Source organism: Hyla sarda, chromosome 4, assembly GCF_029499605.1.
Source record: "Hyla sarda isolate aHylSar1 chromosome 4, aHylSar1.hap1, whole genome shotgun sequence".
Taxonomy (NCBI): Eukaryota; Metazoa; Chordata; class Amphibia; order Anura; family Hylidae; genus Hyla; species Hyla sarda.
Window position 1 is genome coordinate 297727556 of NC_079192.1, and position 24655 is coordinate 297752210.

The 24655-nt window shown below is 45.4% G+C and overlaps 1 long non-coding RNA gene across 1 annotated transcript in view; it reads left to right on the forward strand.

Moving 5' to 3' along the window:
- The window catches only part of LOC130369406 (uncharacterized), a 72494-nt gene extending 68248 nt beyond the window's left edge, over nucleotides 1-4246 (forward strand). The window contains exon 4 of the long non-coding RNA XR_008892740.1: nucleotides 3774-4246. This is a non-coding gene — a long non-coding RNA (uncharacterized LOC130369406). The remainder of the gene's footprint in view (nucleotides 1-3773) is intronic.
- Nucleotides 4247-24655: the final 20409 nt, after the last annotated feature.

Here is a 24655-nt window from a genome sequence, read left to right on the forward strand (position 1 = left end):
GTATTCAGTGTACAGGGCCCTGCTTGTCCTCAGTGTACAGAGCCCCGCTTGTCCTCAGTGTACAGAGCCCCGCTTGTCCTCAGTGTACAGAGCCCTGCTTGTCCTCAGTGTACAGAGCCCTGCTTGTGCTCAGTGTACAGAGCCCTGCTTATCCTCAGTGTACAGAGCCCTGCTTGTCCTCAGTGTACAGAGCCCTGCTTGTCCTCAGTGTACAGAGCCCTGCTTGTCCTCAGTGACTACACCTAATGTGGGGAATTATACTGCACCTAATATGGGGACTGTACTGAACCTAATGTGGGGAACTGTACTGCACCTAATGTGGGGGGAACTGTACTGCACCTAATGTGGGGGGAACTGTACTGCACCTAATGTGGGGGGAACTATACTGCACCTAATGTGGGGAGCTATACTGCACCTAATGTGGGGAAACTATACTGCACCTAATGTGGGGGAACTATACTGCACCTAATGTGGGGGGAACTATACTGCACCTAATGTGGGGGGAACTATACTGCACCTAATGTGGGGGAGCTATACTGCACCTAATGTGGAGAACTATACTGCACCTAATGTGGGGGAACTATACTGCACCTAATGTGGGGGAACTATACTGCACCTAATGTGGGGGAACTATACTGCACCTAATGTGGGGGGAACTATACTGCACCTAATGTGGGGGGAACTATACTGCACCTAATGTGGGGGGAACTATACTGCACCTAATGTGGGGGAAACTAATGTGCTTTAAAATGCATGATTTTACCTTTTATGAACAAGAAAATGACGACGTGTTGGTATAATGACGCAACACTATGGGGCTGGTATGTAATTTTTTCCAGGGCTGTTTTCACACCTAGTCCGGCCCTGTACACAGGGTATTTCCCACTGCTTCACAGATTATTTTCAGCATCAAATACGCTGTGCATCGGCCTGGTGTAACCCTACCCTAAAGGCAGGGCCACATGTACAGTATTTTTTCTGCTACATATTTTCCTAACCATTGAAGTCAATGGGTAGCAAAGTCAGCTGCAGAAAATGAACATGTCTCCAAAAATTCTCAAAGGGGTTGTAAAAAATTAGTAAAACATTCAGCTTTCCATTTACAACAACACTCTTGGCCATTGGCTGTGTCTGTATTACAGCTCATAACTATTTCGATCAATGGGGCTGCCAGGCTTCATCGCTACTGAGGTTGTCATCAATCAAGTCTAAGTAGGTGGGGGAGGGGCATGGCCAATGTGACTAGAAGAGGCCGCATCTACTGGCAGGAGTTAGCATATGGCAAAAAACACTGTTCAAGGTTGTATTTGTAAGTGCCTCAATCGTTGTGCCCATGTAGTGTATGTGTGGAACATATCCCATTCATTTTTAGGAAGAGCTGAATGTCTAGTAGCAGTTCTCATTATTCTTTCTTTGCCAGAATTTAAGTACATCATGCCATATATGTCTGTCTATTTTGGAGCTGGATGTGAAAGCTGCCAAATGAACAACTTTCATCCAGTAGCTATCTAATGTATTCGGGAAGCTCTAATGCCATCATTCTCATTCTTCCCAATAATGCCACCCATCCTGTTCAGAAGTGCACCCTCAATTATTATATCGTGGAGAAATCTGACACCATTACTAGACTTCCAATAGGATATTATTCTAGAAATAGGAAGGCAAATATATATGAAAAACCAATTCTACATTTAGCACATGCTCTAATTAGTGTTGGGCGCGAATATTCGCATTTCGAATTTCTATCGTGAATATCGCAAATTCGTGAATATTGCGAATAAATTCGCTATATATATTCGAAATTGCGAATATTCGTTTTCCGTATATGCGCATATTTGCATATGTGAATATACGCATATGCGTATATTCGCATATGTGAATATTCGCATATGCGCATATTCGCATGCGTGAATATTCACATTTCCTTCTTTTCACTTGTGGGCCAATTAGAATGATGCAAATACACTTGTCAGAGGTTATCAACAACATCCATAGCAACCAATAGTAAAGTTGCCCACCCCCTCACTGTTTTCTTCCTCAAATACACGAATATGCGAATATTCGCATATGCAAATATAATGAATACGCAAAATTCGCGAATATAGGATGAATATTTGTCTATATATTTGCGAAATATCGCGAATCCGAATATGGCCAATGCCGCTCATCACTAGCTCTAATATAGATGCATTTGTTTACGGTGCAGTCACCTATAGTTAGGATCCAGGGAAGCATAAATCTGTTATATTTGTAGTCAAAGCCCATGTCTTGAAGGTCAGCTTATGGAGTGTAAGCAGAGAGTATGTGTGAATGAACCAGGGTGCAGCTGCTGTGTAGTGATGATGGGAGCTATGACAGGGAGCTTGAGGACTCTCAAACTACTTGTCACAGCTCTTTATATCAGCTGTAATCTGCACAGGCACTCTGTACACAAAGCCAAGCAAGTCATTAGCCAGTAAGAGGAGAGCTAATGATGTAGATAAGCCAGAGTGCTTCCATTCCCACACTACACTCTTTACACCTGATCAAGTCTTTCACCGTGCAGTACTTACAATATTTTACAGGTATAGTATAGTCTTTCTAGCTTTGTTCTTGCAATGTTTGTCCTTGATGCCATTTATTTTCACAAAGAAAGCAATCTATAAAAGTAATGAAAGGAAATCTGATATTCACAACATGGTTTTACACATACGTAAAAGATAATAAAAAAAACACGAATAGCCTAAAGAAAAAACAGCAAGACAAGAGGACAGACCCCAGATTTACCAATTCTATCATATATATTACCCCACACACTCTCAAAAAATATGAATAACCCTCTTACCTTTACAGTGGTCCCTCAAGATACAATATTTATTGGTTCCAGGACGACCATTGTATGTTGAAACCATTGCATGTTGAGACCATAACTCTATGGAAACCTGGTAATTGGTTCTGAAGCCACCAAAATGTCATCCAAAAATAGGAATAAGTGGGGATTAAAGAAAAATAAGTAGATAACTAATAAAGATAAAACATTTTCCTTACATATAAAAGTAAGAAAGAGCTGCTGGGAGCTGTAAATCACTGTCTATGTAGAGCACAGGAGCTTCTTCAGGGTCCTGTACATTACACAAAGTGTCCGAAAAAAAGTAAAGTGGAGCCACCCTCACCTGGTGTCCAAAGGAGCAGCTAACTGTGGCACAGGTAAAGAGTAGTACAGAACATGTAATACCTCCCTGTACTGTAGGGGGCACTACCAGACACCAGTCAGTGCATATACTATAGGAATACAGGGGCTTTCCCAGTGAAATGTCCATTCTGCTTTGTCAGTTCTTCCAGCCATTGACACGTTTTGCAGTTCTGGACTGTCTGTAGCATTGTATGTTGAGTCTGGTTTCAAGTTACAATTGTCCAGAAAAGACCATTGTATGTTGAAAATATTGTACAGTATGTTGAGGCCGTTGTAATTTGAGGGATCACTGTACTTAATTTCTCCATAGAGTATTGGCTAAACTTTATAGACTGGTGGGTTAGACTGATGCCCATCATGGGAATAAAGTTTGTTGCTGTTACCCTCTTCATAGTATTCCTCTGGGCTATTCTATTCAATGTAAGAGATTTTTTTTATTAGAGAGTATGCTACACTAATCCTTAAAGGGGTATTCCTAATTTTTTTAAATTTTTACTAAGCTACAGGGGCTGTAAAGTTAGTGTAGTTCATCATATAGTGTCTGTACCTGTGTTTCATTTAATTCTTCTGTGATTTTTACCTCAATGTTTATTTTTAACAGCATACCTGATGTGTGGTATGGAGAAAAGTGACCCCACACTTACAAACAAGGAATAATTGGACTTGCAGTTCCAGGGAATGAACTCCAACAGGAAATATCCAGTTCACAAAAAGTATAGCCTCAGCGGTCATTAAGAGGTTAATTATTGTGTTGGTCAATTTACACAAATGTGTTTGAAAATTACAATGAAAAAATATATATTTTTTATAGATATTATTTGAATCTGCCTTTTTAGTTGCAGTTGTAGAAGCACTTTAAAGGCCCCCAATGCACATTAAACCTGTATCTTCTGAAGCTGTCAGTTTTGATGGGACTGCCAACAATCTAATGTGCATGAGAACTATTCATAACAATAATCTTAGAAATGGGCACATTTATATTGCAATATCATTACAGAACAACTAAAGCCCTTATTAAAATGTAAGATTTATTTAATATATATTAAAGGAGTGCTCTTTATAAAAACATAAGGATTAAGTGTCAGATCATGGGGGGGGGGGGGGGTCCCCGTGATCTCCTGCACAGCCCCTCTGCTTTCCATCTAAATGGAGCATGTCTACCACTGCAAGAAGCAGCAGCCGATATGTCCCCTTCATGCAGCTCTATGGAAGAACCAGAGATTTGTATGGTGTTTAACATGCCCCATTCAGGAGATCACAGGCGGTCCCAGCAGTCGGACACGTCCCCCCACAATCTGACACTTATCCCCTACCCTTAGCATAGGGGATACATTTTTATATCCCAGAGTACTCCTTTAATATAAGTATACACAAAATGGGTTCATCGGGGGTCAAACATCAGAAATTGTAAATAACAATACCAAAAATAAAAAACAAAATATACTGATTACATGGCATCATATACAGATATGAAAACAGCCAAGTAAAAAGATTGATAATCAGGATTGGACCACTAACTGGCTTGATGGTGGTCCGTAGGACCTGTCCCCTGATGAACCCCATAATGTTAGTGGGAAAAATGTGTTGGGACAGTTTGTTTAAAGGGGAATCTGTTGCGGTTACAATGATGATAGCCTGGGCTGTGGATCTCAGTCAACATTTATGACTGTACTTCCCAATGGTTATATCTTCCTGATTATTTTGTTTCAGTTGGACACATTTTAGAATTTGTAATTTTGTAGGATTTTTGAAGATCTATTTTGAGTATACCTTTTGTAATACTTACCTAATAAATGTTAAGAGATAAGTCACTACCAGATGTGTCCGCCAGCAGCTTACACCCCTTCTTCTCCATTCAGAACAAATGATCACTTGGCTCAGCCGATTGTTCATGTGTATGCGAAAATATGCAGAGAGAACTGTCTGCCACATAAACATTCAGCCAACATTTATCTCATGTGTTTAGCTACCTTAGGGGGTACTCCGGTGGAAAACTTTTTATTTTTTTAAATCAACTTGTGCCAGAAAGTTAAACAGATTTGTAAATTACTTCTATTAAAAAATCTAAATCCTTCCAGTACTTATCAGCTGCTGAATACTGCTGCTGAAAGGAAATTCTTTTCTTTTTGGAACACAGTGCTCTCTGCTGACATCTCTGTCCATTTTAGGAACTGTCCAGAGCAGCATATGTTTGCTATGAGGATTTTCTTCTCAGCAGAGAGCACTCTGCTTGTGATGTCAGCAGAGAGCTATGTGTTCCAAAAAGAAAAGAATTTCCTCTGTTGTATTCAGCAGCTAATAAGTACTGGAAAGATTAAGATTTTTTAATAGAAGTAAGTTACTAATCTGTTTAACTTTCTGGCACCAGAACCCCTTTAATAGTCAAGGGTCATCAGGGAATTTTACTCAATCCATTGTGCTGCAACTCTGTCAAGATGTTAGAAGGTGGACTGGAGCATTTACCACAGACTGTTGTAATACAGCCTGCAGTCTGCTTATGTGTTACTAATGATGCTGCACAACATGTTAGTTCAATTGTGTGATCACTCCTACTGCTAATAAGAGCAATTTTGTTAGTAATTTACATTAGGTTTTTGTCTTTTAATGGAATCCCTACTGTATTCAGAGATACAACAAATTTGTCCTTCACTTTAAATGTCACCAAAGAGCATTCTATGTCTAAATATTATATATGTGACAAAGGCGACCAGATAAACTGTAGCATTTAAAGGAATATTGCAGGATTTTTTTTTTTTATTTGATTATGCTACATGGGCTGTAAAGTTAGTGTAGTTCATAATATAGTGTCTGTACCTGTGTGTGACGGTTTTCTCACAATTCTTATGTGATTTTCACCCCAATATTTATTTTTAACAGAATACAAAAGGACTGTTGTCTCAGTTTTCCCAGGTTGCAATGCAGCCGAGACCTGACTCACTAGTCAGCTGATGACAGGGAGCCTGTCTGCTTCAATGGGTGGAGGGATCGCTTGGTAGGAGAGAGATCAATCTGCAACTAATGCAACAGCTGTAGGCACCCTGATTGAAAACCACAGGTCTTTTGAATTGATGCAGCTCATTTATGTTTCAATGGGTGAGGTGGCTGATGTGTGGGAGGGAGGAAAATTTTGTAGTCAAAAAAAGAAAAGTCAAACAGGAAATACCAGTTTACAAAAAACTAGCCACAGTGTTATAGTAATCTCACAACACAGCCATTTAGCCCCAAGACAAGTGCAAATCCTTCCTAAGCATATTCATTACTGTCTGCCGGGTACGTACTAATGGTGGATAACCCCTTTAAACTACAGTGGTCAAATCATGTTTTGTTTTTTTTGTTTGTTTTTTTCTTGACTGGATAACACATGTTTGCTCAACTAATTCAGCTAAATTTTAATATTATGTCATTGAAAAAGACTGATGGCTTTGTTTGACTATTATTGGAGATGCTGATCAAATCTGCTCATTCCATGACTGCATTGGTATGTGCATGCAACTGTTGTGTGAGTTCATTGCCTGGAGCCATCAGCCCACAACTTGCATGTCTGTGTGTGGTCTGTATGGAACTACAAAGAAGTAGGAGTGTATAAATGCTGCCCCCTAGCAGTAGAACATGATCAGTCTGAGACTGGGTTGTACAATGATAGTTTTCAAAGTCTAATTTGTTATGTGAATGTTAAAAAGACATGGCTGAACACAACCAAAACTTATTTCAGTTTATTAGTTATACCATTTAAGTTTATATTGTTATTCCATAAACAGAAAAATATTTCTCTATTACATGTCAATGGGATTTGAAAGACTAAGAAAGACTACTATAATCAATCATAGAGCAATCGACTAAATTACAGGGGTACAGCAGTAAAAATAATTTTTTCTTTGAGAATGCCCAGGATGGTGCAATTTACAAAAATGAACCTTAAGTTGCCCCTGTGCCACCGGTATTGCGGTCTCGTCCTCTGGTGTGGCCTTCTGTCTGCTTCTGGGGCTAGACTAGCAGCAATTCAGCTCAGCTAATCATCGGCCACATCGTTGTTGTGCCTCAGTCAGTGATTAGCTTAGTGGAGTTGGGATGTACAGTATTGGGCCCTGGCACCATGAAGAAGACTGCTCAATACATCACACTGACGATCATTGGCCAAAGAGGAGTATCGCTGCCAGCATTGTTGTGTGTCGGGAGCAGGAGCAGGAAGATCACACCAGAGGATGGGACAATGATACCAACAGCATCAGGGGAGCAGTGGAATATAAGTCAAGGTGTATTTTTTTAAATGCGGTAGCCTGGGCATCTTCAGAGGAAATAACATTTAACCAGAGTTCCCATTTAAGTAAAATGGGATAATAATAATGATAATAATAATTGTAATAACAAAACATCCTTTAAATATATAATAGTGTGGTGACTTGGGATGAGGGATGAACAGGGGTGTTGCCGGATGGTGTTGCTGGGTATAGATTTAACCCTTAATTGTCGTGACACCAGGGTGAGGGCTTCTTCTGTATCTATATGTCCTACCGCCACCCGTCCCAACAGCGATAGGGAGGAATAAAGGATTGTCCACAGCCGGACTTGTATTGAACTTGAAATAACTTTACTGCAGCTTTTATGCAGGATGCAATTAACAAACGTCTTTACAAGAGGACCGGAATTTAGGCTCCTCACAGGTTGGCTGGGACCTTGTAGGGAATAAGCTTTGAATCCTTGCTTTACGCTGTTCCACTGAATTTAGGGGTATGTTTTAGGTTCAGTAGTCACGTAGGATTTTAGGATGGAGTTGGATAGACTCACGGTTTAGCATGCAGATTTGGTAGGCTTCAGGCCTAAGTTCTCTTGCAGAATTGTACGGAGTAGTGCTTTCTCTAGAGATGATCAGGAAACAAGAAAGGGATCATTGGCTAACAGCACCCTTATATCTGAAGGGGCAGGATCAAAGCTTATTGGTTCCCCAAACCTGTCAGTCCTATTACAAAGGATTATGGATATAACACATGACCTAGTTACGTGACCTAAGGTCCTGTACATTACTTACACTACATTATAATATATTAAACATATACAATTTCAAGAATACTAGGAGGTGACTAGGGGTTATCCCACCATGGAAGCCCAATCAGCATGAGGAACTCTGACTATGGGGACTTACAACCAAAGGTACGGGACCGAGTCCAGTACCGGGACACCACAATAGAATATATCAAACTCTTGCTATAAGTAAGTACCTAGTTTGTAATATTTAAAAGGGAACCTGTCACCATGTTTTGGCATACTAAATCCCCAGCATGTCTTTATGCAGTTGGGTTTTCATGTCCCAAAACTGCCTATATGAAGCCAGCCGAATGCAGAAAATGTACAGTGACCCCCCGACCTACGATGGCCCCGACATACGATCATTTCAACATACGATGGCCTCTCAGAGGCCATCGCATGTTGAAGGCAGCATCAACATATGATGCTTTTGTATGTCGGGGCCATCGCATAAATGGCAGACTGCTTTAGCTGCCATCGGATAGCCGTTTACAGTGCCCCATGTGGTCCGCTAACCATCACTTACCTGTCCTCAGGGCTCCGGCGCGTCCTCTTCAGGATCCCCTGCATCGTCGGTGCTCTCTATAGTCGTCATCACGTCGCTGCGCACGCCGTCCTGTCATCCAATAGGAGCAGCATGCGTAGCAACGTGATGGCGGCGACGGAGAGCGAGGATGCCGGGGAAGCAGAAGCCTTGCCGGAGCATCGGGGACACCCCGGGGATGCGGCGACAGCGATGGAGGGTGACATCCAGGGCAGCGGTGACGAGTGGTGACTGTCCGGAGCGACGGGGACACATGAGTATAACCTCCAATATCAGTGGTCTTCAACCTGCGGACCTCCAGATGTTGCAAAACTACAACTCAATACATAGAAACGAAAAAGGCACTAACAGTATCAACCATAGACCACTGTATATTATTCAACATCTATCTTAGAGGCACGTGGTCCTGGAGGTGGATCCTGCAGTTTCCGTGCATGCACATTGAGCTGATACCAAACAGTATAGTACTCCTACGTCATATGTTAAATAATAGGGGATCAGGCAGGCTCCATATGGCCAGTTTTGGGACATTAAACCCCATCTGCATAAAGATATGCTGGTGGTTTAGTGTCCCACAACATAGTGACAGGTTCTCTTTAATGCATTAGTTACAGTTAGGTTGTTTGGTTTTTCACAACTGAACCAGTGTTAGTCATCAGGTATAAATATTAGGTTTCTCAGCAGTCCGGCTTCTCTAACATCTATTTAACATTTTCACAGGCTGCTAATCTAAGTGATTAGTTTGATACTTTGTAATAAGGACTTCATGCATACAGGACAGCTAATATGCACAGATGCTTCATATTTCTAGATTTAGACCTGTCACCCATGGGCACACATTGTCTGTACTTGTTTATGACAATTGCCAGTTGGCACCATTATGATTAGGCCATTGGGTGAATCAGTAGAATACACAAGATAAAAGGGAATTACTGGCACAAAACCTGGCATAGTGTGTATATATGTGCATTGGTTTCACTGTCTATGCACATTTTTTTCTGTATGTATACCTGTAGCAAGCAAAAACCTACTTGCCCATAGTAATTGTGGTGACCCAGTATAGGAGGTGTTGCCCCTTGCTCCTGCTGTCCTGTCCGGCAGCCTCCTTCAGTGTCCCCAAGGCCCCCTGCACTTGTTTCCCCATTGTAAATATATTTTGCCATGTAAAGGGTTACAAAATGTAATGTTGCTTTAAGAGTTATACCATGTGATATGTCATGTGATTGTTACCCAGGAGGTATCAGTGACCAGGTGATCCCAAGAGTGACCTATGGGCTACCTGTTAGTCTCCCCCATATAAGCCCTGGGTGGAGTTGCTTCTCTCTCTTTGAGCTCTGCTCTTCTGCTAAGCTGAGGTCCAGTGCAGTCGTGCCTAGTGTGTGGGTCCAGAGTGTTGGAGGCCTCAAAGTCAAGTCCTGCAGCCACCATTAGTCAAGTAAGCTAAAGTCAGTCACTGTCATCTGTCAAGTCAATGTGGTCTGCATTCAATTGTCCAGTCCTACTACAAGTCCCAGCAAGCCATTAAGGTCTCTGCATCACTGGTCACCTCCTTGGGCCCTGGCTGAACTGTATAGACTGTACCATCTGTCACTCAGTAAAGCTACCGTTGTCCATAACTTGGCATCAGAGTCATTATTGCCCCCTTGCCTAGCCCAGGATCCAGCGGTATACCTTTGGGTGGTATTGAGGATAAACCACGCCCTGGCATCACGAATACAGGAGGTGAATTCCATCTGCCCCTAGGGTAATTCCATCTGCCCTGCATCTCACACACAAAACAACATAATGTTCATAAACCCCCTCGAAAGCCTGAAGGTAGATCAGTAAGACCTATCCAATGGGTTACTGTGAAGCAGTGGCAAAGTGTGGGTTGCCAGTGTCTGAAGCAAACCAAATATTGCATCCCTCAACTGGCTCCGGAAAGTTAAACAGATTTGTAAATTACTTCTATTAAAAAATCTTAATCCTTCCAATAGTTATCAGCTTCTGAAGTTTTCTGTCTAACTGCTCGATGATGTCATGTCCTGGGAGCTGTGCATGATGGGAAAATATCCCCATAGGAGCTGCACAGCTCCTGGGACGTGAGTCATCAGAAAGCAGTTAGACAGAAAACAGCAACTCAACTTCAGAAGCTAATAACTATTGGTAGGATTAAGATTTTTTAATAGAAGTAATTTACAAATCTGTTTAACTTTCCAGAGCCAGTTGATATATAAAAAAAAAGTTTTGGCCTGGAATACCTCTTTAACCTATGCAGTGCAATAGTCGAGTAGATGGCTTGTAACTGTACAGATGAAGGCTGCGGTCTGGTTTTTCTTTGCTTTGGCTGGCTGAATCCTGTGTTGGAGCACGAAGCTTAGGCAGGCACACAAGGGAATTTAAAATACAGGAGCAGGGACTCCTGTCTAATGCTGGACTCCCTGCCCCTACAATAGTGAGCAAGAATGCATACGCTGTGAGAGCATCAGCATCGATCCTGTGTCCCCACCCCCACAACCCACTAAAAGACAGACAGTAGCTCTGAGTGCATATTTACTTTTTACATTTTTTTTTAGACCATCATTAGACCAATGTATTTTTTAGTACTCTTCCTGAAGTACTGGTGACATGTATCGCTGCTTGACAGCAGTCATTTTTTCCTCTCTAGACTGCGTAGACAAAAATATTCATTAATGAACTCTAATAAATGGTGTTCTAAAGAAATATTAGCAAATCGTTTATTATATTATATATGGCACTACCAAATAATTCCTATACAAAACTGCTGTATACATAGTTGACAACTAGAGATGAGCGAATCGAAGTTGACGAACCCGAATTAGTTACGAATTTCATGAAAAATTCGATTCGCAACGAATACGAATATCGCCACGATTCTATCGCACGAATCGCTTCATTAAACTCTATTTTACAGCGTTCCAGGCTATTGCGGACCTAAGATGTCGGATCCACATGTGAGTACATGGGGCAGGGGATTATGGGAGGGTGGGAAACAGCGGCGGGAATGAAGGTAGGCGGGCTGACCCAGAACCACATGTGAGATGCAGCCTATCAGTGTTCACTGACCCCTGTGATGTCACAGCCCCTATATAATCGGCGGCCATCTTGCCCCTCTTCATTTCATCTATGCACTCAGACAGTGGCGTCTCCAGCATTCATATTTAGGGGGGGCACATGGGGGGCCAGTGACAAAAGTGGGGGGGCAATTTTAAAACGTGTGTGTGTATGTATATATATATATATATATCTATCTATATATATATATATATGTATATATATATACACATACACACACATATATATATATATATATACACACACAATGATTTTTTTTCTGTTTTTGCCATACATTTATGGGTAAATGACTGATGTCATTACAAAGTAGAATTGGTGGCGCAAAAATAAGTAATCATATGGATTTTTAGGTGCAAAATTGAAAGGGTTATGATTTTTAAAAGGTGAGGAGGAAAAAACAAAAGTGCAAAAACGGAAAAAAACGCTCGGTCCTTAAGGCGTTAAAACTTTTGGACACTACTATCAACTTTGATAGCGGCATCTAAAGTGTTAATGTCAAACATCAGCCTGATTGGTGATGTCTGGCATTAGCCAAGGGTTCTAGCTAATGATTTACACAACACAATGGGAGCAGGCACTGTGTGTACACATACGCCTTGTGTCCTTAGGTCTCATTTACACGGATGGATCCCCAGCATATTTTACGTTGCGGATCCCCCGACAATGGGCCCTACAGTGCTGCCTCCATCTGTGCCTGCTCAAAACAGCAATCCTCAGCTATGAGCTGACACGCTTTGATGTGTATACTGTCACACATCGCGGCTGCTCTCGGCCTAGCTCAGAGAGCAGGAGCGGCCATGATGTGTGAGAGTATACACATCAAAAGCGTGTCTGCTCATAGCGGAGGATTGCCGTTATGAGCAGGCACAGATGGAGGCAGCACAGTAGGGTCCATTGTCAGTGAATCTGCAGCATAAAATACACTGTGGATCCACCTCTGAATGAGCCCTTAGGGTACGTTCACACGTACAGGATCTGCTGTATATTTTCTGCTGCTGATTTTGCTACCTATTTAAGCTAATAGGTTGCAAAATCAGCTGCAGTGTCCACAAAATCAGCTCCAGTGTCCACAGGTCACATTATCACGACAATTTTTGGGAAAAATTGCGGCAAAATTTGCGCTGTTTTACTGCGATTTACGAAAAATCGCGGTAAAAGCGTGCAATTTTTGCCATGATTTCTTCCAAAAATTGTTGTGATAATGTGACCTGTGGACACTGGAGGAGGGAAAGTGACCCCTCTGGACTGCCACTATACACATGACCCAGCCCAGGGTTATACTGCTGATCAGGGGCGAGAGAGGCAGGATACGGGGACATCACTCACCTCACATGAAGCGGCTGCTCTGCTGTGTGACCTGTCAGCTCTTGGCCCGTCCTCTCCTGTGCTGGGGGTGGAGCCATCAATGTATCGGGACATCCATACTTTTTTTAAATTGGTGGGGGGGGGGGGGGCAAGGGGGGGGGGGCACGCCCTGATCTAGGGAGGCCATGGCCCCCTCTGGCCCCCCCCCTAGCGATGCCACTGCACTCAGATGGAGAGGACGGGACTGCGTGTGTGTGAATAGCTCATACCACAGCGTTACACTGCAACTGCTAGTCACATCAGCATTAGGGAAAGGCAGGAGTGCAGAGTGCTGTGCTGTTACACTGAAAAGGATCATTGATAGCTAAACCTCCTATTCACGTTATTGAGCATTGCAGCAGAGAGGGGCAGATAGCTGTCAGCTGCCTCATACAGATCTCCAAGCTGTCTGAACTTTCTGAAGCATCTTATCTCCTCATTTTTCATGGCGAATTCAATCCCTTAGTGTTAAGGGAAACCAGCTTAAGTACCATAACAATATAAAAGGGAGCCCTGAATCATAAGTATCGACTTCATAACAACAAGCACATTCACCGCCTCTGGTATCATCCGCCATCGCATACAACAAGGGCACCCTGGACTCAAAAACATGTACCCAAGAGACCCGGACTGGACAGACCAACAAACAAAGGGAAAACACAAAGAAAAGGGGAACAAGAACAGGGGAAACACATAAACACATATGTCAATAAAGGCCATGTGGTAAGCCTCAGTGGGGGACAACAGTTCACAAAATGTCCGCAGCTGGGCCTGAGAATAAAAAAAACAACTGAAGAGTACCTAATCAGCTCCAGAGAAAAAAGAAAAACAGGGGACATAGTAGAACCATAAAGACTGTACCGGATCCAGTCGCAGCAACCATAGTCCATAAGATCATATGTCCAGGGCAAGGTGGGGGATCCCAGTAACTCAGTGTCACTTAGATTTCCGTTTACGGTTGGTGACCAGGTTCCATTCCTCTTCCACAGCAGGTATAGGAGAAGAACCAGGGGATCGAGTTGAAGAGGCAGGAACACGCAGATTCCACTCACTGCAAAGATGCTCCAGTTCCTCTGGTGTGGTCACTATCTTTTTCGAGCCATTGCGGGTAATAATCATCTTGACGGGGAAGCCCCATTTGTAGGGAATCCCATGCTCCCGCAACAGTTTGGCTCCGGTACTGAATTCCCGTCGTCTGGCCAGCGTAGCTGCTGAAAGATCTGTATACAGTTGCAGGCCGTTAAATCTGTCAGCCAAAGTGGGTGCATTACGTGCCGCTTGCATTAGTTGATCTTTTATATGGTAGAAGTGCATACGTAGGATAACGTCACGCGGCACTGAGGCCGAGAGGGACTTCGGCTTGGGCAGTCTATGCACCCGGTCCATGAGCAGATCCAATGGGCTGGCTTGAGGGAGAAGCAAGGTGAAAAAATCAGTTAAATAATCATTCAATCGGTTTTGACCGACTCCGGCACCCCTCTAACTCTCAAGTTATTACGCCGGGAACGGTCTTCCACATCCGCAATCTTCAATTTAAGAGCCAGTACTTCATCTTCTAAGGAGTTGGCCACATCCACCACAGTATTGTGTGAAGCCGTAAGCTCCGCCATTTTAGATTCAATATGGGAGGCACGGTTCCCTATATTAGTCAGTTCAGTTTGTATACTGGAAACTGCTTTCTGTAGGTCGGCCTGTATGGAGAGTTGCAGTTCCGTTAGCAGACCTCTCATAACATGCTCTGTAAGGGGTACCTGGTTGATCTCCTCCGTCCCTCTCACAGGCAGACTCTCTGACACTTGCTTTGCCGGGGGCGCAGGGGAGAATCGTACCTGGTGCAGTGCTGGTCCGCTGGGCATGGACAGGGCCACTGGCATCGGAGCATGGAGGTGTGCGCCGTTTGCTGAGGACGAGTCCGAGACCGGAGAAGTTCTCCCCGCAGATGGCGATGCAGAGCCACTTGTAGAAGGCACTCCAGGGAGCTGAGGCGGGGACGCTGTGAGTTTCATAGGACTCTTCTTTTTGTGGCCTCTCGTACGGGTCATGGTCCCACTGGCCAGTAGTTCCCCAACCGGTGGCAGTCGGTGAGGGGATAAGTAGTTAGGTACAGATGCAGTAAAGCCGCTAGTAGGCCCAGAGGATAGCGGAGCACAGAGACTATGCGACCGCCGCCATGCGCTGCAGGACACGCCCCCCCTTATCTCCTCATTTTTCAGCCCAATTGAGTTTATTTTTATTTGCTCCACAAAACTTCTATGGTCAGAATTGTGTGACAGAGTGCAATTTAGGGTTTAATCCCTGGATTTTTTTTTTGTGGTGCTGCACTGTTGGGTCCTGCAGCTGTTCAGAAATACGTGATTGTTCAGTGGACTGTAATGCATTTGCACCATTTTGTACCTGTTAATCTGTCAAGGGGCTGGCTACATACTGTGCATGTCCAAACAATACTATTCACCGGCTGTTTTTTTATTTTTAAACAGTTTTTTCTGCGTATAGTTACGCATTTAAAACTGCCCTTATAAGTGCATACCGCATAGGTACATGCAAGTATTGTACCATTTAGTACCTGTTAAGCTGTCAAGGTGCTCCATACCGTCAAAGTCCAAACAATAGTATCCACCGGCTGGTGTATTACAAAAATACAGAGTTTTTCTGCTAATAGACCCTCATCAGTGCATACCGCATAGGTACATCCAAGTATTGTACCATTTAGTACCTGTTAAGCTGTCAAGGTGCTCCATACCAACAAAGTCCAAACAATAGTATCCACCGGCTGGTGTTTTACAAAAATACAGATTTTTTTTCTGCTAATAGTTAGGCATATTACTGCCCTCATCAGTGCATACCGCATAGGTACATCCAAGTATTGTACCATTTAGTACCTGTTAAGCTGTCAAGGTGCTCCATACCGTCAAAGTCCAAACAATAGTATCCACCGGCTGGTGTTTTACAAGAATACCGATTTTTTTTCTGTTAATAGTTAGGCATATTACTGCCCTCATCAGTGCATACCGCATAGGTACATCCAAGTATTGTACCATATAGTACCTGTTAAGCTGCCAAGGTGCTCCATACCGTCAAAGTCCAAACAATAGTATCCACCGGCTGGTGTTTTACAAAAATACAGAGTTTTTTCTGCTAATAGGCATATTACTGCCCTCATCAGTGCATACCGCATAGGTACATCCAAGTATTGTACCATTTAGTACCTGTTAAGCTGTCAAGGTGCTCCATACCGTCAACGTCCAAACAATAGTATCCACCGGCTGGTGTTTTACAAAAATACAGATTTTTTTTCTGCTAATAGTTAGGCATATAACTGCCCTCATCAGTGCATACTGCATAGGTACATCCAAGTATTGTACCATTTAGTACCTGTTAAGCTGTCAAGGTGCTCCATACCATCAAAGTCCAAAAAATAGTATCCACCGGCTGGTGTATTACAAAAATACAGAGTTTTTTCTGCTAATAGGCCCTCATCAGTGCATACCGCATAGGTACATCCAAGTATTGTACCATTTAGTACCTGTGTAGCTGTCAAGGTGCTCCATACCGTCAAAGTCCAAACAATAGTATCCACCGGCTGGTGTTTTACAAAAATACAGATTTTTTTTCTGCTAATAGTTAGGCATATTACTGCCCTCATCAGTGCATACAGCATAGGTACATCCAAGTATTGTACCATTTAGTACCTGTTAAGCTGTCAAGGTGCTGCATGCCATCAAAGTCCAAAAAATAGTATCCACCGGCTGGTGTATTACAAAAATACAGAGTTTTTTCTGCTAATAGGCCCTCATCAGTGCATACCGCATAGGTACATCCAAGTATTGTACCATTTAGTACCTGTTAAGCTGTCAAGGTGCTCCATACCGTCAAAGTCCACACAATAGTATCCACCGGCTGGTGTATTACAAAAATACAGAGTTTTTTCTGCTAATAGGCCCTCATCAGTGCATACCGCATAGGTACATCCAAGTATTGTACCATTTAGTACCTGTGAAGCTGTCAAGGTGCTCCATACCGTCAAAGTCCAAACAATAGTATCCACCGGCTGGTGTTTTACAAAAATACAGATTTTTTTTTCTGCTAATAGTTAGGCATATTACTGCCCTTATCAGTGCATACCACATACGTACATCCAAGTATTGTACCATCTAGTACCTGTTAAGCTGTCAAGGGCCTACATACTGTTCAAGGACAGCCGTAAGTAATCACCTGCTGCTGTTCTAGACAAATACTGTTTAAAGAGTAGTGTAGCGTATTGTAATACCCTCATAAACGCACTAAGTATGTCAGGCAGAGAAGTGCCAGGACATGCACAGAGGAGTGGCAGAGGCCTAAATACTTCATGCAGAGTTGGCAGCAGATTTGGGGCGAGTGGCAGCAGGAGTCGCAGCGAGAGGCCTGAGCTCCTGTTATCAGCCAGCGGTCGTGTCTCCACCAGCAACCCATCTGCTGTCGTCAATTGGTTAACACGCTCATCCACATCATCACAAGTGACATCTGACACCCCCAGTCAACAGTCAGTGGGTTCCTCAGACACAACCCATAGTTGGCATGGCCCGGGAGCAGTCCGTGTCCTCCCATTGCCTTTGTCCTATGCTGTTCCCTGTCCTAAAGAAGTATCTTATGCTGTGGGTTCAGCTCCACTATTTACTGAGGACAATCCAATAGAGGACAGTCAGCAGCTACTGGACAGCCAAGAAGGGGAGGAGACATGCTCCGCTTGCTCCGCTAGGCGGCCAAGTAGTGATGCGGAGAGTGACGTGGGAGGCGGTGTTGCAAGTGTTCAGGGTCCTGAAGCAGACACTGTTGGGGAACCTGAGGAGGACATCAGTGATGTGCACACAACTGTTGATGATGATGAAGCCGATCGCAATTGGGAGCCGGGTGCAGAAGGGGCTTCATCATCATCAGGAGAAGAGAATTGCAGGTTGCCCTTGAGGCAGCAAGGCGGTAGCATGGTTGGCAGTCAGCGTGGTGGCAGTAGTGGAAATTCAGGAGCCAAACGTGCCCGGGGGAGACCACCTGCTTCGCGGCAGCTTACCTTTCTGGGAGGAAGTGGAACAGGGGTTCCTGGAGACGGCGCCAGTAGCAGTCAATTAGTGTGGACTGCGGGTGGGAAAATCAGCTACTCGGCGGTGTGGAAGTTTTTCACAAGGCATCCGGAGGAGGTTCACGTAGCCACATGCAAGATCTGTTGGCAGAAGGTGAAGTGTGGCCAGGGTCCCAATGTCGGCACCACGGCCCTGCGTCAACACATGCTTCGCCACCATAAAGCGGCCTGGGAGAACCGTGGCTCCGATGTAGTAGTCCAGCCTGCTGCATCACCCAGTGGCCATCCGCTCCCTCTTTCATCCAGCCAAGGCTCCACCACCTCAGCCGAAGGGAGCTGTGTGTTAAACCCTCCTTCTGTCGCTCCTGCTTCTCCCGCTTTTAGTCAGCTATTCCGCCAACAATCTATTGGCAAAGCCATGTCCAAGAGACAACAGTATGCGCCCACTCATCCAACGGCGCAGAAGTTGAATGTGCTCCTGTCCAAGTTGCTGGTGTTGCAGTCCCTCCCTTTTCAAGTGGTGGACTCTGCACCTTTCAGAGAATTGATGGCTTGTGCCGAGCCGAGGTGGAGAGTCCCAAGCCGTCATTTCTTTGCGAAGAAGGCAGTACCAGCCCTGCATAAGTTTGTACAAGAGAAGGTGGGCCAGTCCTTGAGCCTATCGGTGTGTTCAAAAGTGCACGGCAGCGCCGACGTGTGGAGCTGTAACTACGGGCAGGGACAATACTTGTCTTTTACGGCTCACTGGGTAAATGTTGTTCCTGCACAGCCACAACAACAACTTGGACAGGTCACACTGCTTCCTCCTCCACGCTCTCGCTCACAGGCAGTTGGTCCTGTTACAGTGTGCGACGCCGCCTCCTCATCCTCCACCGTGTCCTCGGCCTCCACTGCACGGTCAAATCTCGGTGGCCCTTCATCGTACCATGGGTGTAGGGCACGGCGGTGTCAAGCTGTTCTTCACATGGTTTGCCTTGGTGAACGGAGTCACACAGGGGAGGAACTGCTAAAGTTCATTCGTAAAGAAATCCGAGTATGGCTTACTCCACAAAATCTGGAAATGGGAACCATGGTGACCGACAACGTGAAGAACATCGTGTCCGCGCTGCGACAAGGAAGTGTGAAACATGCGCCCTGCAGGGCACACGTGTTGAATCTGGTTGTCAAGCGCTTCCTCAAGTCTTCACCCCATTTGCAAAACATCCTGAAAATGGCAAAGAAACTGTGCATGCACTTCTGCCACTCGTACACCGCCAAGCACACCTTCCTTGAGCTGCAGCGTCAGAACGGTATCCCACAACATAGTCTTATTTGTGACGTTGCCACACGTTGGAATTCCACCCTCCATATGTTGGACAGACTATACGAACAAAGAAAAGCCATCATTGATTTCTTGATGATCCAAGCAGATAGGAGTACTCCCCTGTGTAACTTCAATGTGAACCAGTGGCAGCTCATACGTGACACCTGCCGTTTGCGGAGGCCCTTTGAGGAAGCCACATTATTTGTGAGTCGCCTGGATTACGCCATGAACGACGTAATTCCACTCCTACATTTCCTACTGCAAATGATTGAAACCATGGCTGGTCACGGCAATGGAGACGTTGCGCCTACATCTCCAGGCTACATAGGCCCTGTGGGGGCTGAACTGGAGGAGGAGGATGATGAGGGGTAGAGTGGAGCACAGGTTGGATGAGATGGCCGGTGTTTCTAGTCTTCGGACAGGAGAGGAGGAGCAGGAGCAGCCAGAGGAGCTGGAGGGTTATGAGGAAGTTGAGACAGAGGACCCAGACACACCGTGGCAGTATGCAGTGGAGATGGAGGCAGTTAGTCCCTCTGAGTCACTGGCGCAAATGGCACGATGCATGCTCAGTTGCTTGCGTAGTGACCCCCGAATTGTCAAAATTCGTCAGCGGGATGACTTCTGGAACTCCACCTTATTAGACCCTCGCTACCGTCCCAAAATGGGGGCCTTTTTTACACCCACATAGAGGGAGGACAAACTGACCTACTACAGAGAGTTTCTACGTAGTCAGTTAGCTGATGCCTATCGGCCACATGGTCCATCCACTCGCAGGTCTGACTCGGGGGGGCCCTCTGCGCTTACCTTCCACTGCCATGGTTGCTGGGGAGGGGTGGCAGGAGCAGTACCAGCTCAATCAGCAGCAGCCTGAGTCTACAGTCGCTGATGAGTAGCTTTCTTCACCCGCATAGTGAAGCAACTCATCAGCAGCAGGTAGACATGGAGCAGGACCTGAACCAGCAGGTGGTGGCATACCTTGACATGGACATGCCAACAACCATTGAAGATCCTCTGGACTTCTGGGCAGCCAAACTTGATTTATGGCCACAACTAGCAGTGTTTTCCCTGGAAAAGCTGTCCTGCCCGGCCAGTAGTGTGCCATCAGAGCGGGTGTTTAGTGCGGCCGGGGCCATAGTCACCCAAAGACGAACTCATCTGTCCACTAAAAATGTGGAGAGACTGATGTTTGTCAAGATGAATCAGGGATGGATCAGCCAGGATTTCCAGCCACCAATGCCAGATGGTTCGGAGTAGATTGACCATGCTCCTACAACAAAAATTTCTCAATTATGGTTAGTTATGAAACCCTCTGGGGCAGACCTGGGCATTGTATGGCCCGCTTTCCATATACGGCCCTTTGATTGGCTCTGACTGGCCCACGCTGACTGCGGGAACAACTATGCTGCCTAATCTGGGGGACATCTATGCTGCCTAATCTGTGGGACATCTATGCTGCCTAATCTGGGGGACAAGTATGCTCCTAATCTGGGGGACATCTATGATGCCTAATCTGGGGGACCACTATACTCCTAATCTGGGGGACATCTATACTGCCTAATCTGGGGGACATCTATGCTGCCTAATCTGGGGGACATCTATGCTGCCTAATCTGGGGGACATGTATGCTGCCTCATCTGGAGGACAACTATGCTCCTAATCTGGGGGACATCTATGCTCCTAATCTGGGGGACATCTATGCTACCTAATCTGGGGGACAAGTATGCTCCTAATCTGGGGGACATCTATGCTGCCTAATCTGGGGGACCACTATGCTCCTAATCTGGGGGACATCTATGCTGCCTAATCCGAGGGACATCTATGCTGCCTAATCTGGGGGACATCTATGCTGCCTAATCTGCGGGACATCTATGCTGCCTAATCTGGAGGACAACTTTGCTCCTAATCTGGGGGACATCTATGCTGCCTAATCTGGGGGACAACTATGCTCCTAATCTGGGGGACATCTATGCTGCCTAATCTGGGGGACAAGTATGCTCCTAATCTGGGGGACATCTATGCTGCCTAATCTGGGGGACATCTATGCTGCCTAATCTGGGGGACAAGTATGCTCCTAATCTGGGGACATCTATGCTGCCTAATCTGGGGGACCACTATGCTCCTAATCTGGGGGACATCTATGCTACCTCATCTGGGGGACATCTATGCTGCCTAATCTGGGTTACATCTATGCTGCCTAATCTGGGGGACATCTATGCTGCCTAATCTGGAGGACAACTATGCTCCTAATCTGGGGGACATCTATGCTGCCTAATCTGGGGGACAACTATGCTCCTAATCTGGGGGACATCTATGCTGCCTAATCTGGGGGACAAGTATGCTCCTAATCTGGGGGACATCTATGCTGCCTAATCTGGGGGACATCTATGCTGCCTAATCTGGGGGACATCTATGCTGCCTAATCTGGGGGACATCTATGCTGCCTAATCTGGGGGACAAGTATGCTCCTAATCTGGGGACATCTATGCTGCCTAATCTGGGGGACATCTATGCTGCCTAATCTGGGGGACATCTATGCTGCTTAATCTGGGGGACAACTATGCTCCTAATCTGGGGGACAACTATGCTCCTAATCTGGGGGACATCTATGATGCCTAATCTGGGGGACAACTATGCTCCTAATATGGGGGAACTAAACTGATGCTTCTAGCCTTGGGCCTATCATTTTTTGAAGTTTAGCAGTAGCTAAATATATGCTTAATGCAAATGTCAACATTGATCTTTAAATGTAAGGGTTTATGAAACCCTCTTGGGTACTGCGAATGACTGACTGCTCCAGAATCATTCTGTGTCTTTCAGGAACTACTTGCCTCCCTGGCGCCTCAGGCCTTGGGCCTATAATTTTTTTAAGTTTAGCAGTAGCTAAATAAATGCTTAATGCAAATGTCAACATTGATCTTTAAATGTAAGGATTTATGAAACCCTCTTGGGTACTGCGAATGACTGCTCCAGAATTATTCTGTGTCTTTCAGGAACTAATTGCCTCCCTGGCGCCTCAGGCCTTGTGCCTATAATTTTTTGAAGTATAGCAGTAGTTAAATACATGCTTAATGCAAATGTCAACATTGATCTTTAAATGTAAGGGGCTATGAAACCCTCTTGGGTACTGCGAATGACTGCTCTAGAATCATTCTGTGTCTTTCAGGAACTACTTGCCTCCCCAGTGCCTCAGGCCTTGGGCCTATCATTTTTGGAAGTATAGCAGTAGCTAAATACATGCTTAATGCAAATTTCAACAATGATCGTTAAATTCTCGGCGCTCTGCCAGGGCCTTCTCCTACCCCACTGGGGCCGATCCGAGGACCTCACTAAACCATCCAATTGTTAGTAGAGACATGGGGTGTGTAAAAGGGGCAGCGACTTAATGAACCCTAGCTTATGACCCGCACTTAGTTGTGATTCTTCTTTCCTGGCAAAAATGATCCCTATCGCCAACAGGAGCCGGGTGCAGAAGGGGCTTAATCATCATCAGGAGAAGAGAGTTGCAGGTTGCCCTTGAGTCAGCAAGGCGGTAGCACGGTTGGCAGTCAGCGTGGTGTGGCAGTAGTGGAAATTCAGGAGACAAACGTGCCCGGGGGAGACCACCTGCTTCGAGGCAGGTTACCCATACCCGTCGGTGAAAGATAGAGACACGCTAATCCGTTCAGTGGAGTGCTAGTGTGGCCCAGACATCTGAGGCCATAACACACCTGTTATTGCTCGATCTTGCAATTGATTGTGCAATGTAAGGGGTTATTAAAGCCTCTTGGGTACTGCTGAGGTCTACTCCTGACTGTTCCTGGTGCAATGCATAGTGTAATTAAACACTCTTGGGTAGTGTTATTTTTAAATTTACTGATAATTTTATGTTGCGTGTGATTTTTTAATGAAAAAAAAAAAAAAAAAAAATACGGAGAGGGATTACCGTATTTATCGGCGTATAACACGCCTAAAGTCTATGTGCGTGTTATACGCCGATACCGCCCCAGGAAAGGCAGGGGGAGAGAGGCCGTCGCTGCCCGCTTCTCTCCCCCTGCCTTCCCTGGGGTCTAGAGCCCTACTGCCGGCCCTTCTCACCCCCTGGCTATCGGCGCCGCTGCCCGTTCTGTCCCCCTGACTATCGGTACCGGCGCCGATAGCCAGGGGGAGAGAAGGGGCAGCGGCACCCATTGCCGGCGTCGCTGCCCCATTGCCTCCCCCCATCCCGGTGGCATAATTACCTGAGTCGGGTCTGCGCTGCTGCAGGCCTCCAGCATGCGTCCCCGGCGTCGTTGCTATGCGCTGAACGTCAGTGCGCCGCGCCGTGCATAGCAACGACGCAGGGGACGCACGCCGGAGGCCTGCAGCAGCGCGGACCCGACTCAGGTAATTATGCCACCGGGGATGGGGGGAGGCAACGGGGCAGCGGCGCCGGCAATGGGTGCCGCTGCCCCTTCTCTCCTCCTGGCTGTCGGCGCCGCTTCTCTCCCCCTGGCTATCGGCGCCGGCACCGATAGTCTGGGGGACAGAACGGGCAGCGGCGCCGATAGCCAGGGGGTGAGAAGGGCCGACAGCAGCGCTCTAGACCCCAGGAAAGGCAGGGGGAGAGAAGCGGGCAGCGACGGCCTCTCTCCCCCTGCCTTTCCTGGGGGTATATCGGGGTATACACGCGCACACACGCACCCTCATTTTACTATGGATATTTGGGTAAAAAACTTTTGTTATAGGCCGGTGCGTGGTATACCCCGATAAATACGGTAACTCTGCTTAATCATTTTTGGCGAAAAAACTCCTTTGGTGATCTGATCTTTTGGAGACAGATGCGCTTACACACACGTAATAATTTTTTATTTTTTTATTTCAAACATTGTGTGGTTTATTATTTTTGAGAAGAAAGTCTTTGGGTGGTCCACCGTCCTGCATTATAGAGTCTTCTGAACTGTTGGATATGCGCTTGTTTTTACACAAAGGTTTACATTTTTTTTTTAAATTATACAATTTTGTCGATTTTGGGGGGGATTGTGAAGCCCTGTGTGTACTGGTGCATCAGCCAACTCCAGGCTGTGTCCTTGAGCCAATATATGGGTTACTGATGCCACTGTGCTGGGGCCTGGGTCTGGTAATTTCAAATTTTCTCATAGGTAGCACCCGCTATCCAAAATCTTT